Below are 19,770 nucleotides of genomic sequence, written 5' to 3'. Positions count from 1 at the left end.
TTTTACAAAGCTCCTCACGTTTTCTTTGACATATACCCTTGTCTGAGCATCACAGGCCTAAGGAATTCAAGCCTAGAAGCCAAATCAGGTATTTTTAAACCATAATCACTTCTCCTTTTCTTTTTTTTGCTTAAATTATCCAGAAAGCCATCAAATAAAATGGAAAGTGTATGATGTAAAGAATAATGAAAAAACTAAAAAAGATGCTATTTCCCCATTGAAAAAATCAACTAGGATATTGCTCAATAAGTTGATGGTTCATAAAATATGTATAAAATACATATAGCACAATATCTCTGTGTAGTCCCATTCACTGAGCTACCAGTGCAAAAATCCTAATTTTGTTCCCTATGTGGTCAGAGCCCACTGAGATGCAATGGAAATCCTAGACAAGTGTGTCTGTCATCAATTTTGATATCCAATGAGGCCAACATAAATCATGTCAAAGTAAGCAACTAATCATTCTTCTTTTATATAAATCCAATATTATCATATGTAAGCAATAATTTAAACCCAAGCATCCACAGTGAAACACTATAAATTAAGTGCCTCTTGAAAGCACACTTTTTCACTTTCATCTTGGATATTAAAACAGTTAGTTATATTCTTCTACCCCTTCTGCTGCTGTGTGTTCCAGGCATTGGACAATGAGATAGTACTTAGCACCTCTTTTAGGGCTTTATTAATACCATTGCTAGGAGAAGTTATAAGATTTTGAACAAAATAAAAAGTACCCATTTAAGTCTACAAAAAATAAGCTAGTGAATTTCCCCAGGGTGCTACATTAAAGTATTACATGTAGGATGTGAGCACTCTACTTTTATAAATCTCTAGAATTGGGTCTAGTTATCTCAGAATAGTGAAAAGTGGAAAATATACTGGACAAATGGCCAGGAACTGTGGGTTTTGAATTGACATATTACTCCCTCAAACTCACTGAACAGTCATTGTCCTTTAATTCAGGCTATGGACACACTAATTAATAAACAAACCAGTTTAGAATTTGATGTCTAATTCATCCTAAAATATTTTGGAGAAAAGCCTATATGTGGTCGATTAGATCTAGCATGTGTGGAGCCTTTCTATATAATGGATTTATAAAGTAATAATAGATAATGAACAATTAGAAAAACGAGTTGCTGGTTGCCATGACAAAACAGAGTACTACCGCCCACTCCAACAGCAACACTTAAACAATAAAAAGAGAGAGGTAATGGAGACTACATAGACGTGGATATCAAAAACTACAAAGCCAAACTCCAGACACTGCAGGGGTTCTGGTACCCTCAATACGATGACATAGGAAGTAGCCACTGAATAATAGGCAAATTTTCTTGAGACAGAGCTTAGACTGCTAAAATCCAGGAAGGTTCACACATGCCTTCACCCTGCTGTATGACAGACATCAAATTGTCATTTCTATGTCAGTAGGCAATTGCAGCTGACAGTTTTGCAGAGTGCTTATCAGACAGAGGAGAGAAAGTTTTAACCCATCCATCATGTAAATGAATGATAGCAGGTATGAACATGTAGTTAAAGCTATAAAAAGAAATGCTAATGAAAATGTTCTATTTAAAATTGTGAATTATGAAAAATGAATATATCATCTCTTAATGTAATAAAGGACAGGCCTACCTAGCAGAAATATACAGGCAAATACACAGGTAGAGGGGAGGTATAAACTGCATTTCTAAGAGAAAAATCTCACTGAGTGAACCCCCTGACAACTATGAACAAGGTCTGGGGTTCAGAATGAACATATTTTGAAAGTAATTCAATAAATCGTGTGCCTAGCTGATGTGTCATGTTACACTTGTATGCACTAAAAATTATATATATTTTTTTGTTCTTGTTTTTGTTTTTCAGCTTCCTACTTTATTTATAAAGTTTCTAATTTTATAACTAATTTATAAAGTTTCTTTAGCATCTTCTTTTTTTTTTATTTCAGCATATTACAGGGGTACAAATGTTTAGGTTACATATATTGCCTTTCCCGTATCTGAGTCAGAGCTTCAAGCATGTCCATCCCCCAGACGGTGCACACCTCTCCCATTAGGTGTGTATATACCCATCACCTCTTTCCCCCTCCCACCTGCCCGACACCTGATGAATGTTACTATTACATGTGCACATCAGTGTTGATCAGTTAATACCAATGTGATGGTGAGTACATGTCGTGTTTGTTTTTCCATTCTTGTGATACTTCACTTAGTAGAATGAGCTCCAGATCTATCCATGATAATACAAGAGGTGCTAGATCACCATTGTTTTTTGTGGCTGAGTAAAACCCCATGGTATACATATACCACATTTTATTAATCCACTCATGTATTGATAGGAACTAGGGTTGTTTTTGCATCTTTGCAATTGTGAATTGTGCTGCTATAAATATTTGAGTGCAGATGTCTTTTTTATAGAATTTATTTTGTTCCTTTGGGTAATCCAGTAATGGGATTGCTGGATCAAATGGTAGTTCTACTAGTAGCTCTTTGAGGTATCTCCATATTACTTTCTACAGAGGTTTTACTAGTTTGTAGTCCTACCAGCAGTGTAGAAGTGTTCCTATCTCTCCACATCCATGCCAACATTTATTGTTTAGGGACTTTGTGATAAAGGCCATTCTCACTGGAGTTAAGTAATATCTAATTGTGGTTTTGATTTGCATTTCCCTGATGATTAGAGATGTTGAGCATTTTTTCATGTGCTTTTTGGCCATTAGTCTGTCTTCCTTTGAAAGGTTTCTGTTCATGTTCTTTGTCCACTTTTTAATGGTGTTGTTTGATTTTTTTCTTGCTGATTTTCCTGCGTTCTATGTAGATTCTAGTTATCAGTCCTTTATTAGATGTGTAGCATGGGAATATTTTCTCCCATTCTGTAGTTTGTCTGTTTGTTCTTGTGATAGTTTCCTTGGCTGTGCAGAAGCTTTTTGATTTGATCAAGTCCCATTTATTTATCTTTGTTGTTGCTATGATTGCCTTTGGGGTCTTCTTCATAAATCCTTTCCGTAGGTCAATATGAACTCCAACAGAAACTCTCACCTCTAAACAAAGTCATAGAAATTAAACAACGTTCTGCTGAACAATTATTGGGTTAGGGAAGAAATTAAGATGGAAATCAAAATATTCTTTGGACTAAATGATAAAGGAGACACAAGTTATCAAAATCTGTGGGACACAGCTAAAGCAGTCCTAAGAGGAAAATTTATAACCATAAATGCCCACATCCAAAAGACAGAAAGATCACAAATCAACAATCTAATAAGTCATCTCAAAGAACTAGAAAAGGATGAGCAAACCAAACCCAAACCCAGCAGAAGAAAAGAAATAACAAAGATCAGAGAAGAACTAAATGAAATTGATAATAAAAAAAACTATACAGAGATTAATAAAACAAAAAGTTGGTTCTTTGAAAAAAATAAATAAAAATCGACGTGCCTCTCACTATATTAACAAAAAGCAGAAAAGAAAGGACTCTGATAAGCTCAATCAGGAATGAAAAAGGGGAAATTACTACTGATACCATGGAAATATAAAATATCATCTATGAATACTATAAAAACCTCTATGCACATAAACTGGAAAATGTGGAGGAAATGGACAACATCTTAGAAACACACAGCCTCCCTAGGCTCAATCAGGAAGAAATAGAATTCCTGAACAGACCAATATCAGGTACCAAAATTAAAGCAGCAATAAAAAACTTTCCTAAAAAGAAAAGTCCCAGACCAGATGGTTTCACACCTGAATTTTACCACACCTCCAAAGAAGAACTGGTGCCTATCCTGCAGAAATTATTCCACAACATTGAGAAGGAAGGAATCCTCCCCAACACGTTTTATGAAGACAACATCACCCTGATACCAAAACCAGGAAAGGACTCAACAAAAAAAGAAAACTAATTTGCTGGTGAGTACATGTGGTGCTTGTTTTTCCATTCTTGGGATACTTCACTTAATAGAATGGGTCCCAACTCTCTCCAGGAGAACAAAAGGGATTCTATATCACCAATTTGGTTTCCCTGATCATCACCTAAATGCACATTTGGGAATGACACCAATTGGGTATCAGACTGAGGTGGGGGGTGAGCGGAGGGGATGGGTGTATACCTGCATGACGAGTGCGTTGCGTACCATCTGGGGAATGGTCATGCTTGAATGTGCTGACTTGGGGGGATGGGGGGGAGGGGGAGGGGATGGGGTATAACTACATGATGAGTGCAATGTGCACTGTCTGGGGAATGGACACGCTTGAAGCTCTGACTTGGGGGGATGGGCGGTACATGGGCAATATATATAACCTGAACTTTTGTACCCCCATGATAAGCTGAAATAAAAAAAATTAAAATAAAATAAAGCTCTTTGCTAAAACAAACAACAAAAAAATATATATATAAACGTAATAGAATATTACTCAGCTTTTAAAAAACAGTAAATCTTGCAAAAATCTATAATAAAGATAAATCTTGAAGACATCATGCTAAATAAAAGACAGATACTGTAATATTCTACTTATATGAGATATCTAAAGTGTTTACACTCCAAGAAGCAGAGAACAAAATGGTGTTTATTAAGGGTCAGGAAATGAAGAAAATGGGTAGTTGTTGGTTCATATGTATTGTTTTTAGTTTTTCATTCTAGAGCTATGTTGCATAACAATGTAAATAGATGTGACATAACTAATATGAATAAAAACACTTAAGATTGCAAATTTAAAAAAGAAAAAGAAAACTACAGACCAATATCCCTTATGAATATAGATGCAAAAATTCTCAACAAAATCCTAGCAAACTGAATACAGGTGCTTATCAAAAAATTATATATTTTTAAAGTTACAAATGGTAAGAGTTTAAAGCCTAAGGATCATAGGTGTTTATCATTTATCTCCAACTTACAGCATGTTATCAACCAAAAGTTGACTTAAAAATTAATGTGTTTTCTATAAAACAATATGATAAATGTTGGGTAGGGTTTAGGCCAGATCATAAATGCTATTTAATTCACAACTAGCTAACTTATTATACTCTAGTTTCATTTCAGACCACAATAGACTTCCCTGACACAGGATAGTTTCTCCCCCATCACACCCCAAGTCTTCTGTATTCCCTTCCAATCCTTCTCCTAGTAGTGATGGCAAGAACAAAATTGCCTCCCACTTGCTCATGAAGATCTTGGAGAAGCTCTAGGGATACAAGTTGATTCCTACCAGAGTAACAGCAGTGCTCCTGATAGAGATAAACCTGATGATTTGGGTTAAAACAGATGCAGGGACACCCCAAATCAGCAGCCACTCCTGAGTTTAGGATATTCCTAAATTGGGTATTTATAGTTTTGGTGGAAGAAAATTAAACTGATCTATGCTCAGCCTTATTCCAGGTTTAAATACTCTTTGCCTCATTGAAGGAAGGTGAAGTGAATATAATTCTTGTATTTTACAAATGAAGAAAATGAAGCCATCAATTGAATAAGTCATAAAATTAGAAGCTATAATATTACTAGATAATGGAACTGGAATTTGAACACAGACCTGTGCTTTTAGTTATTAATACTATACACTACTAACCACTTTTTACTTATATGTTATATGCTTTTATCCCTGTACATATCTCACTACTTTGCGATTAACTGTTCATGTGTCTATCTTTCCTGCTAGACTATTTTCTTTAAGATTAGGGACTTTTTTGTTTTTTATTCCCAAAGCCTAACAGTAACTTGCTAGTGCATACTGGATATTAAAACAATCTTAGCTGGAATAAATTTTTTAAATATTAGCCCTCAGCAAATTACTTGCAGAATAAAGAGACATTACTTTTTGTAAATTTTGTTGCTCTATTCTGAGAATAAAACCTATATCCACATGAATATTTATGATGTGTTACAAAATAAGCTAAATCTTTTATTCTTGTTTTTTAGATAAACTGAAGATTGGGCATTTATGACATATTTAAAATGGTCTTTTCTGCACTTTTTTTTTTTTTTTTTTTTGGTCTGACTTATTCTGGAAACATCTCAAGCTGAAATTCTAATGTATTTAATATGTCAATTTATTAAAATTTTAACTATCAGTTAGAACAGAGTAGTGAAATGTTAGTATAGCAAGAAATCTTGAAGATTATCTGGTCCACTGCTAAAAAAGAAATAAACAGAGGAACAATTTCTCCAAAGAAAATGTTCTAAGAAAGCCCAATATACAAAAGAGACAGAAGTGAAGGTTCCAGTGAAAGCAGATGTAGAAACACGAAGCGCTGCCTAAGCATTTTCTCTGCTCTCTACCTTAGTGGCCTTTCAGGGGTTCTATAAAGCCCTAAGTTTTCTGAGGGACACAGATTGAAATCTAGTCCATTCTTTTCATTTTTGAGTTGAATTACTTAGGACCTATAGTACTTCATCCAAGCTCTCAACTTAATTAGTGGCTGAACCTTACCTAAAAATCCAGACTTTCATATTCTCAGTCCAGTGTTCATTCCACTTTACTGCCTCTTAATTATTACAGAAATAGAATGACATGGCAAGCTTCATTTTGCCCCAAATTATATTTTTATAAATGGAGATTACTAAAAACAAAGTTACAAATGCTGACATGATAGCACCGTGCTGAAAATAACCCGGTTCTAACTCAACCTTCAAAGAAACCGTGTCAAGAGGCCTACACCCAATCTTCGTTCTCTATTGACATGAATGTCACAATGTCTAAAAATCAGCACCTCTCAGAGACAGGTGTTTCCTTTTTTAGTTCATGAAGTGGGCTGGTTTACCTTTTTATTCCTTAAAATGACTGGAAATTTCATGCCTTCATAGCAAAATTATGAGATTTGCTTTGATAATACTTAGAATGTTAACTCTTGGGGGGAAATTCCTAACTCATGTATAACTTCAAAGTAAAGATTTTCATCAAATATAATGTAAACAAGAGAACAGTGCCTGCCAGCAGCCACGCCCAACCTCTTTCCTCTAAAGGGCTCCCTTCCTAATGCCACTTCAATAGCTGTGATTATCCCCCTCAAGAAACCATATCAGAATTATAATTAATGAGACTAGTAATATTAGCTGGAAAATCTCAGATCATCTCTATATTTTTTATTTTTTCTAATTTAGTTTTTTTTTTTTTAAAAAAATAAGTGGCAAATTACAGTGCCTCATGGTTGTTGTGCCTTTTTGCGACATTACCTTACAACTAACTAGGACATACTGAGGTATTGTTGAGAACTGCTGTTCTGGGGACTGATTTCCAAATCCTCACGGCTGCAGAGCCTGAACACTAAACAGTGACACAGTGAGTACTATAAAAAGTGCTTCCAATGCTACATATTTATAAAAACAATACTCTTGCTCCACTGAGTACCCCACACTGCTTACACATACTCTGTATGTTACTTATTTTACACGTGATTTCTCAGATAAATAAGGGTAATATCACTGTATCATGTGAGTGGAGAAGAATGAGTGACCTTTCAACAGTGCCTGGAAAAATACCCACACCCTACAATAGATATACATTGCCTTGAATGCAGCAGATCTGGATAGCTCCCCTCTGTATGGCCACCACAAGAGCAAGGTAGATCTCTTGGCCTCCATCTATATCCATAGAGTTGTTGCGCTCTGAGGACTTTTCTCCCATTGATCTAGTAATTTAATTGACAAATTTCATTAAGCCTCAGGTATGTGTCAGGTACTTTATAGGCATTGAGATATTATGGGGAGCAAATCAAACACCAAACCATGTTTCCAGAGCCCAGTGGAGAAGAGAGCCAAGAAAACAGGTGAATCCAACCTATTGCTGACATACGCTGAAAGAACGACCGAGGATTCCGGAGAGAGCACAAAGGATACCTGACTTAAACACGGAGGTCCAGAAAGACGACTCGAAGAAGGTAATGCCTAAGTTGAGACCAGAAAAACTTGATCCTCTGGCCTTTGTGCATATTTCTCCAACTGCCAGAACTATCTTCTCTTCATTGTTTAGCTTTCAGTTTAAATGTCACTTCCTCAGGGATACTTTCCTTCTCTCCCACTTCGCTTTCTGAACACTAATGACACTTTGCATTGTCACTGAGTCTCTCTCTGCAATCAGTCTGAAAGTCCATGAGGGTAAGGATTATGTCTGTTTTCTTGCCATTGATTTAGTTTTGGGGTTGAGTAGGTAAGCGAATGGAAGGACAGCGGGACACGAGAATTGGGAATGCTGGAAAGCAGTGTTCACATTGACAGTATATGAATCTGGATATTAATACTTCAGCTACCACTAGCAGATAGCAATGAACACTTTTTATAAGCCAACAATATTCTAGTAAAGCGAGGAGGGGACTTACATACAGGGTAAAAATGAGGGATCAAGAGGCTCCAGGTCTCAATGATGTTGAGGAACACATGTGGTGAGGGTAACTGAATAAGACAGCTATTGAATTAAAGGCAAGGGGTAAAGCAGTTCAGAATCATAACAAGACATGGAGACAGCCGTGGGGTGGGGCAGCTCAGATGGAGAGGAGGTAAAGGTGGTAGTGATGTCTAGGATGAGATCAAGAACTTGGATATTGATTGAGTTATCCATGAAGATGCAAATTTGGGAGAGAAGGAAAACTAAATTAAAGCAAAGAGGAGGGCCACAAGATGGCATAACAAGATGACCTGAGTTTCAAATGAGCAGGAATTTTGCAAAGAAATAAAGGAACAGAATGAGTTGAAAGTAGTGCTGGGGTGCAAGGAACATATCAAACCTACTCGAGTGGTTTGAATAGTGGCCCTCAAAACGATATGTCCACGTCCTAATCCCCAGAATCAAGAGTCTATGAATAGTACCTTAATAATGTTACCTCATTTGGAAAAAAAAGGTCTTTGCAGATGCAATTAAGTTAAGGATCTTGAGATGAGGAGATCATCCTGAATTGTGTAAAAATAGAAACAACCTGGCAGAAAAATAGGCAAAACTTAAAAACAGAGGAGAAAACAGGAAAGGTCAATATTTATATCAAAAGATGCTCACCTCAGAAATCAGATAGATGAAAATTTAAAGAGATATATATATATTTAATTTTGTACCCACTATACTGATAAAATGTAAATTTGGTAATATTGAATAATAGCCAAATGTGGGCTATAAAAAATATTATACATTTGGTGTATAAATTAGCAGGAATATAAAATGGTTAATCACTTGAAAAATAATTTGGTATTATCTTAAGTTAAACATTGTATACCCTATGACTCAGAAATTCTACTTCTAGAGAAATCCCTACACCTGTGTCCCAGGTGATACTATGAGAACGCTTAGAATATCATAACTAAACAAAGAGGTTGATGTTACCAGCCCAGAAGTTCAAAATGGAGAAATGTGAGAAAGATTTCTTAGCTACACTCAGAGGCTGACATTTGGTCATGGCTTCTCACTGACAGAAAAATCATGAAATATCAATTTTTTAGTCTTTTGTATACCCTATGTGTTTTAGCTGATAGATAAAAATCAGAAAACAGGAATTATCACATTTTGTCATATCTATCACGCCATCAGTTGCAAGATATCTCCTAATAGTATGTATCAAGAAGAAAAACCACCGTAAATAAACTATGAGACACCATGAAAGTTGTGTTCTGATTTTAGAAGTGTAAAACTAGGAATTGATAGGATGCTGTAGAGGAAGGACAAACATAAAGTTGCATCTTTCTGATTTCCAAGCTATCAGCTAGCCAACATCCATTGTCACAGGTCGTAAGGGCAGACCCACGTTCTGGAATAGCCCCAAAAGAAGTGATTATGTCAGTTTTTAAGGTTTTTCTAATAACAGATATAGCTAAATAATAAGCTCATCAAAACTCCTTAATGGAGTAAGGATTCAATAAATGCATCTTTATCATTATTATTGTTTTAATGCAAAGGTCCTAGAAGGCAGTCAGAGAGATGATTTGGGACTAGGTTCCGTTTACCAAAAAATAGTTATAACTCTAAGGCTCTTCTAAAAATACTGTATATTATTCCTCTAGTAGCACAGTGAACAAGTTCTCATTTCAAATATTCCTAAATCTTAATGTAACAGTTGAAAGTATAATAAAGAAAGCTTTCGTCAGTCAAATAGTATCTGGTATCTACATGGGCCTGTTTAATCAGTAGTAGAGATCTGGTCTTAGTTTTATGACTGTGTCAGTCATTGTCTCAAGTAACCAGATACTAAATTTCATTGTATTCACTTTCATCATTTTCCTACAGAATTCCTTTTTGCACAAGCAAAAGAAGTCTCTGTGAGTTGGTAGTAATTTAGTTCTGTACCTTACACATGTTTTTTAAATGAATGCCTTAATTAGGCATCTTTTAATTATACTGCACTACTACAAAGTGTTTGGAGTTCTTTAGAGAAAAAGTCATTCTTCCGACTAAACATATTTTGGTTTAAACTTTCCTGAGAGGAAATTAGTACGTGACTCACTTCAAAGATAAAGATTAAAATAACGTGGCCCTTAAGTGAGTAGAGCCTTTTCTTCATATAATAGCTTAAGAGGTCAAAGCTATTAACATTTTTTTGATTTTTTTTGTAACTTAAGCTGGGCACATTTGGAAGGGCATCTCAAACTCTTGTCACATTGCACAAGCAGAGGCTGGAAGCTCAAATGCACTAGAGCTTAAAACCCTTTGTGATCTGTGATCTTTTACAAACCCAAGCTATTGAGGAGTCAGCAAAAGACATATCAGAATGCCTTCCCTTCCCCTCCTTTCCTTTCCCTGTTCTTCGCCAGACCAAAAGTATGTAGGAAGCACAAATAGAACACGTACCCCTGAAGAAACACTAAATAGCTTTCGCATTTCTAAATATTCATCTGATTTAGTTACTGTGAGTTTGTCCTCAGTAAAATATAATCCATTCACATGGAAGCACAATGGAAAGTAATGAATATCTGAAATGTTAAGAGGTCAAATTTCAATGAGCAAAGACAAATATGTCAATGCAGAATTAATTTGACTGGGCAGCTTTGATCTTTTTTTCAAAGTCACATTGAGGGTTGGGTCAAATTCTCATGAGATAAATTTATTATAATTTATTAATGTGTCATCAAATAGCCTGCACAAATTGAAATATGAAGTGAATCAGAAATACATTTTTGTTGGATCATCTTGCATGTTATTACTTTATGTTTAACTATATATTCCTCATTTAATTTTAGAACAAAGATACACTTTAATGGATATGATTTCTAAATAGTCATCAACTTAAATGAAAATTTGGTGTGCAAGTAACAATTTTTTTGATCAATGATATGTTATAATACTTTCCTTTACTAGTTTCCTGAAATTACTTTTATAGCTCTTGGATTTTGTATTTTCTTGTTCTTTCCACTCATATTCAGATCTGAATAGGAAGGAATTATATAGAAATTTTCAACTCTTTTGATAAATAAATACAGATAATCAATTTAGATGAAATTTTTAAAGTTCTACATTAAACTTATTTTAGAAGCTACTGTGTACAATTTTAGTAAATATCAATGATCCAATTGGAGAACTGGACTGAATAAATTAGTGCCATACATGTTTTATTACTAATGGTTAAAATTTTATTCTCACTATTTTAATATCCATAAAGTATAGTATTTCATAAATTGTCATTGTTGATGAGGGAACAATAATTGTGAGAGTGTACAAATATATCAGCTAATCTAAAATTGAATAAATATATGGTAGATGACATATATACACTTTTATTTTTAAATATTTCCCTATATGAATGGATTAAATCCTAAACACCCTCATATAAAGATGCTTCAACTAGTGAGATCAGGCTGGTAAAAGCAGATATGAAGATGGTAGTTCCCAAGAAGTCTTCAGATAGGCCCTATTTATGCTGCTACCATGAACATTTATTAAGCCACTATTTCTTCCATAGAAATTCTTCCAAACCCTGGCAAATATTACTGTAACTTGGCCATATTTAATATTTGTCTTGAAGAATACAAAATCTTTTACTCATTCCGTGCAGCAAGCTGGTTCTTGTTTTAGGATTTTATTATCTTTCTAGCTTTGAATCAGTAGAAAAATAAAAGAAATAAAAGATAAAAAGTGAAACAAGTGAAAATTAAGAAATTAGGTTTTTAAAAGAGTATGAGAACACTTTTAACTTTCAAGTTTTTTCATGTGATGATGGTTTCTGTTTCTATGAAGAACATACCTGGCAAAGAGCACAGAGAAAGAGAGAGTCCCTCTGTGGTTCCCAGGGTTCCCAGAGGGAGCAGAGAAGGAAGGTGCTAGTGTGTCATGTATCCATGAAGAGTTTTATAAAATTACAGAGACCAACACACATACTCAATCCCCAGCACATTCTGGCCATGATTGTTCTATCCTTAGCAATGACAACTTAGCTCCTATGGAGACAGGAGGGAGAGATGCTATTAATAGAAAGAAATCCAGATTAATAATGATCATTATATGATCCACTGATTACAAAAAAAGTCACCAAGTCATTAAATGATGTATTTCATTATAATCATATGTTATTTTAATGAGTTTCTAAGTAAAAACTTTATTGATAAAGTTATATTTGAGCTTGAAGACTTGTACAGTTGAATAGATGCTTATAAAATTTGAAGGGTCTGTACAAAAGCACAAGAAAAGTACACAGTAGTCCCTCAATGAGTATTTTTTATTTAAAAATTTACTTGGAAGGAGGACAAACCACACCAGTGACATGTCAGACATTCCCACCCTACAAGCCGTCACCTTACCCAAAGAAGAGTATTTGATCAACTGCAGTAAACAATGGTAATGGCCCCAGTGACCCACCCTTGACTACAAGCCAAAGGTAGCTATCTTCGCCTCCCAAGACATTCTGATCCAACCTTTTCATTACGGTGGTAAAGTTATTTACACACGTCACCACCAAGTGGCCTTGGGGCTTGGGCATGAGTAGGGACAACCCCAAAAAAGGACAATGAACAGTGGAAATGTCAGTCAGTAAAATGAAATTTCATGCAGATACTGTGACAAAAGTGCAATAGAGAGAATGAGACAGTTATTTACAAAACGAAATTTATAAAAGTTGGTGTTTTCCAGCAGTAACATGTCCAATGGGAAAGGCTGAGCAGGCACACAGTTTAAGCTCTGTAAAAGCCTTCATAGCCAAAACTATAAGTAAAACGACATAGTTCTTCAAAATAGATACTTTAAAGTACATATTTATTTGGCCTGGGATCATGCTAGCGGGGGTTCAAAAATTAGAAAACAAAAAGGGACAGGGGCAACATTAGTGAGTGCTGTAACTGAGCACATAAAAAGTACAGGCGCAGGACAATAAGGCATGTGATAATAACAGTGGTCACAGCTAGCATTTACTGAGTCTAACTATATGCCAGACACTATAAGTACCTGACATATATTATCTCAATTGATTCTTATAACAACATAATGAGATAATAGTATTATTATCCTGTGTTATTGGTAAAGATAACTAGACCTAAGATATTATGTAGCATGCCCATAATCAGTTAGTTTCCCCCAAAGCCTGGACTTAAAAGCAGATCTATTATTTGCTCAAACATCACACATACAAGCTATGGCAAAAAAGATGTCAGTAATTACCATCTCTTTGGTGGTCATCATGAAGCCAGGCTCACACCTCTGGTTAATGTAGAACATGGTAATTTCCCTTTTATCAATCAACAGCCTGTATGTACCAAGTGAGGGAACCCAGAACACTGCATCAGGCAGGAGAAAATTACAATGGGAATAAAAGGCATGGTTTCACTGCTCTTGGACTGCTCACTGTGCAGTTAGAGAAAGTATTAAAGACCACTGTAAGTAAATGACAATTACAAATGAGATAAACATGAAAATATAATGATAAGAATATCAAGACACAAGGAAGACTGTAATGAAAATATGATGATAACAATACCAAGACACCAGGAAGAATAAAGAGAGAAGGTACCAGAATAATCAGTGGGACTAAAATCAAAGAAGGCTGATAAGTCTCTTCTGAAATAGCCTTTATCTCCTGCTTACTCCCACTTTAATTCTTTCAAAATTTCTACTTCTGCATGAGGACTTGGTGCTCATTCTTAATTCCCCAAATGCAAAATTTTATCACCATGTAGTCACAAAGATATTCTGATGAGATGATGAAAGAAAATAAGGAGAGTGTTTTGTCAATATACCTATCTATCTGTCCTTTCACCCTCCACTCCCCTTTTCTTTGGGGGTGCATATCAGAACTTGGTATTCATTTTGGTACTTAACATCATTCTCTATGGTTAGTTATTCCAATATCATAGACTACTCAGGGCATTATGCAAACAAAAGTCTTCCCTTCATGTCACCCTTTGGATTTGAATACGAGTTTGTGCAGACTGTTTTGTTGGGCCTCATCATCTCCACTGAAAGGGAAGGAATCCATCTGTTTCTCACACTTATTTCTCTCTGCTCCTTTGAAGGACAGGTAAAATTCTTAAGGCATGGTTATTTACTTAAACATTGACTATGAAATGACCCACATGACCTCAAACCAATTTTACTATCTAATTTTCTACTGAAATTTATGCAAATAAGGCTAAAAACTATTATAATAATGACTGAAAAGTTCCATACGGATTTTGTAAGCCAAAAAACTAGACAAAGGCTACCCACGAGTCTAGAAACCTATTATTGGATTGGTGATGATTGAGGTCACGTATTTTACAAACTTGGGCTTTGTATCTAGGAAGACCCATTTGAAACATAATTTGCAGAAGTCTTTTATATGTCTGACCTCTCAGAACAAAAGAAGAAAGCATTACCACATATCTATCTAAAAAGAAAAATGCTGCTGTTTTATAAAAATTCAGATAATTTAGTATACAACAGTTAAGATAAGGGTATATCTACAAATATAGCCATTTAAGAGTCCACTCTAAGCATTTGGTTTCAACTTCATGGCCAAGTAGTCACAATGTTTTGCTTTTTGCAAATTTGGCAAGGTCAAGGAGTTCATGGAAGTGCTGTAATGCCAATGTGATTTATTTAATAAAGACGAGACCTGTCATTATCCAGGGATGTGCTATGCTGTGGGTGTGGAGAGGAGAGAGCAGAGTTGCCTTGCTCTGGCAAGCAGAGTCGGCAGTAATATGTCCGTTTGTGGGACATTTTCATTGTGGACTTGGCAGGGCCCAGCCATCTAGTGACAAACACAGGACGCAGGCTGGATCCTGGCCCAAACTTTGGGGATCCTTTCAACCAGCTTGCCCAGACTGCTTTCAGACAATCTTATGGGCTCGGCTATCATCACTGAGCTAATCTTCATTTACCCAGGGATAAAATCAAGCTCCTGGCCTCTAAGAGGGCCCCTAGTAATGCCAAGGTTTTGGCATACTACAAGGAAAGGGGTGACTCCCTCTAAAATGTCTGTATTCTATTCTTCAGAATACAAATGATGAGGTTTGAGGAATAGAAATAAGAAAATAAAACATGTAATAGGAAAGGGAAAACATATTATTTTAACTAACAACATTCAAGAATTCAAAGGTAGGTATGCTAGATTAAAGATGGCCACAAGTTCTTGATACTCCTCCCATGGAAAGATGAAATTTATTTCCCTTCCCCTTGAAAGCAGGCCAGCCTTGTGACAAATCTGACTATCATACAAAAAGCCCAGTCTAGTCACGTGGAGGGACTATGCGGAGAAAAAGAGGTCCTAGCAGCTAGATGTCCCCACTAATCATCAGATATCCGAGTGAGCCATTTAGACATTCCAGGCTCGGTTGCCATCCTACCACATCTGCATGAGGAGATCCTTAACAAGACAGCAGAAAAGTTTAAAAAGTAGTTGTTTTAAGCCACTCCATTTGGAAATGGCTTTTTACAGAGCAATACATAGCTGAAAGCACTATTAGCAGCAGCTCTGAAAAACATTTTTCTCCATATTTGCATAGACATGCTGCTGAGATTATTACAATGCAATGATTCGACCTTATAAATGACAAGGACTAAAAAACAAAGTCATGAGTCCCATAACTCCTTAGATTTAAAGAGCTTCTTTGTCTAGCCGATGACCACTTTCCCTGTTGACTATTATTCTTCTTACGTAAATATTTTTTTTATTAATCTGGGCATGAAACACAGCCTGAATTTGCAAAAGGACAATTTTAGGTAAAATTTTTAGTAAGAAAAACAGTTCTAACAATGGCTTTTAATCTTTTGACCTACTCAAGAACAAAACAGCCATAAGTTGGGGAAAAAAGAATTTTGGCTATGTCTCAAGAACTACATTACCCCTAAAGCAACATAACTATTTCTTCCAAAATATACTCTGTTGCCTATGCATACTGTGAAAGGCGAATTGCTTTCCAATTTTCACTAGAAAGGAAAAGTGCCACGTATACACACAATTTTCTACTTCAGTGACCCTGAAGAGGACCAAGAAGCTGAGCTAAGAACTGTCCTGAGTATGTGATCATAGTCAAAATTCTTCTGCTCCTTTTCTTCCTATAGACCTGGACCTTTTTGTTTTCTCTGCTTCAGGCTTTAAGAGTTCCTAAATACACACTGCATATTTAATTTCCTTGATAGAGATCTGCATCTGTGACCTATGTCCATTGTATAATTTAATTCATGTGTCTATTGTTTGAAACTTTAAACTTGGCATCCTCTTTCACTAATTCACAGAAATTGTGAAGGATTGAAAATATATGGCAAAAAACAACCAATTTAAATCTAAAAATGTTTCTAATATTTAGTTAGTATATATTCATAAAACTTCTTATATAAGCATTATTTTACCATAGAATAGTTATCTATGGAGAGGGCTAAATCCATCATGTTGTCACTGAGTAGAATTAGTGTTACCCCATTTCAGTAGGTGAGAGCGGAAGTATGTTTGCTTATGTCTGGCTGCCATTTCTGCGTCTTTCTCTCTGGCTATGTCTATGGCATCACCTTGTCTAAATAGCCCCTAACCCACAAAGCAGAATGACTTGGAATATCTCTGTGCCTTATCTGGTGTATTGCTCAGCTAGTTGCCCAGACAAGTTCTTTCTGACCTAGTTTTTCCCACAGTTTATGGGGTCCCTGAAAGAGAAGGTTGAGTTGTGTCTTTTCTCCTTCTCTCATGGTATTTTCCTGCTATACCAATTTTATACATGAGCAACGAGAAACTCAGAGTTCAGTGACATCCCAAGACCACAACACTAATATGTGGTAGAATTGAGATTTGAACCCATGTCTGCTTGACTCTAAACCCCAGTCTACAACATAAATATTGGCCAGTAACAAACTTAGCATCCACGTTATTTCTACACGAAGTCCAAAACCAAGATAGTGCTTTTAGCAACTGGAGCTGTTGCCTCTTCAAACATACATAAATGAACTTCCTCTTTGGCTTAAGATGGTTGGAGTTAGGTTGCTGTCTCCTGCAGCATGAGGGTCCTGAATAATACAATCATGGTCATGTGGAGGCCTCGGGAAAAGGAGAAGTATGCCCCTAATAAGATGGTCTGGGAAGCCTGCCACAGTAGATAATGTGTTCATAGTTAGACTGTGGATTGGGTAGTAGTTAGAACTAGAGCATAGCCAAGACCTTTGGGGAACTTTCATTTTCAGCAGCTGGGCAACCTCAAAGCCTCATGATAACAGAGATTTAGTTATTGTAAAAAATGATGCTTTCCTACATACTTTCCTCCTTTTAGAGCTACATGTGTATTTCTTAAGTAATTCTCTATGAGCATGAAAATAAATCTCCCTAATTTTGAATTGTGTTTACTCACAGATTTCATCTTTATTGCTGTTACTTATGTGATATATGCTTTAAAATCTTTTTCCTGCTACCTGTCCACATTATATACATCCTAAGGTTGGAAACATGGAAGCGGTTGTAATTCAGGATATCTCAGTTTCAGAGTCAGAGAGCAAAAATTTTGTTTCTTATCTAAGTAATACCTGTTTAGTTCTTTTAGTACAACATATTTAGAAATTTTTCTTTTCCTTGAAAGTTAAATCAGTTGGGCTTCCTAAGACATATGCTATCATACAACAGCCTATAAATTACAAATTAGCGAGGTCAGATTTCAAAGTCTGCTCATATTATGGTGATGGGCAAGAATGATGACTTGGACTCAATTCAATGTTACTTTTACTCTTCTTTATTCGAAAAGCAAAGTTTATGGCTGGGCATGGAGGCTCATGCCTGTAATCCTAGCACTTTGGGAGGCTGAGGCTAGAGGATCACTTGAGGCCAGGAGTTTGAGACTACCCTGAGCAAGAGCAAGACCCTGTCTGTACAAAAACTAGAAAAATTATCTGGGCATAGTGGCACATGCCTGTAGTCCCACTACTCGGGAGGCTGAGGTAGGAGGATCGCTTGAGCTCAGGAGTTTGAGGTTGCAGTGATCTATGATCGTACCACTGCACTCTAGCCCAGGTGACAGAGTGAGACTCTGTCTCAAAAAAAAAAAAAAAAAAAAAAAATATATATATATATATATATATATATGAGTTTACTCAGGGCAAAGATGTAAGTGGGTATGCCTGGACCCCATTACTTCCTTTGTGCTCTCTGATGTTGGTGGTCTTGGAAGCTGGGGGGGAGGGAGATGTCCCCAAGGCCAGATGACTATAGCACTACTTTCTTTTATACCCAGAACATATCAGCATCCAGAAATAATGCATCAAGCAAAAGATCTACTACTTAGCATGCTACCCAGGCCACCTATCCGGGCGCAAGGCTTGGATGGTTTGCCACGCCAGCCCTGGCAACCTCCCCTGAACTGCTCCTATACTGCAGGACCCAAGAAGGCTCTACTCATGGCCACTACGTGCAAGCCTGGCCAACGCTTTCCACCACAAGTAACTAAATTATTGCTTCTTTCTCAGGTATGGATTCTCAAGAAAAAGTAATAAAAACAGATTACTATAGTGTACGCCAGTCTTCTCTTTTACATTCTGCATTTTTCTTCACCCCTAACTTCTTTAACCGGGTGGGTATAAAGGCAAATAAATGTAAGATGTGATTTTGAGATTTGTCAAATAAGGCAGTAGATATTCTATCTTTTCTTCATATGATTGTAACATGTGTTGTTAAATACTAGGTAAAGTTGCCTTTCATCCATAGAAGGACGGAAGGGCACATTCTTGTGTCCGCTGCTCAAGAAGGTTAGTATTTGTAATAGTGACCACAAAGCCTGGACTGTAGACCGAAAGATGAAAATGTGTAAGAAGCGTTGCTTTAGATGTATGTTGTATTCCAAACTGAAGGCTTATTTGTCTGGCTTACATGTGAGGCTCTGTATTAAGTTCCCATCCCAGGGAATTTTGCTAAAGACTAGGATTTAGGCCTCATAAGTCAAATAGAGCTAACCTATTTAGAATGAAAGTCTATCTCTCAGTGCTGAAGGGTTTTGAATAGGCTAATGCAGCAATTTTCATAAGTTACCAGTGGTTTTACCTCAATGTGTATATCTTTATGTGAGTTTAAAGCAGCGTCAAACTATGTATATAAGTGAAACTAAATATTAAAACCTGAGAAATAAAAGTTTTTAGCAAATATGGCCTAGAGAATTCATGGAATAAAGAGAAATTGGACATTGGGTTAAATCTTAAGAGATGTTCTGAAAAATAGGTAATTATCTCCCACCAGACATGGAACCTGGCCTAAAAAAATATAATGGAATATAAACAAATTTCAAAAATTGTTCACTGGCATTTTTGCAATCTAACAGACCTTTTAAATAATAATGAACATAAATTCTGTCTTGCCAGTGAGATAAGTGTAACCAGGCCTAGTTTAAATAAGGGAGGTGTATGATCTCCCAGGGTTATGGCAAAGATGGTGGTG

This window comes from Eulemur rufifrons, chromosome 17 (genome assembly GCF_041146395.1).
Source record: "Eulemur rufifrons isolate Redbay chromosome 17, OSU_ERuf_1, whole genome shotgun sequence".
NCBI lineage: Eukaryota > Metazoa > Chordata > Mammalia > Primates > Lemuridae > Eulemur > Eulemur rufifrons.
This window is presented reverse-complemented; position numbering follows the sequence as displayed.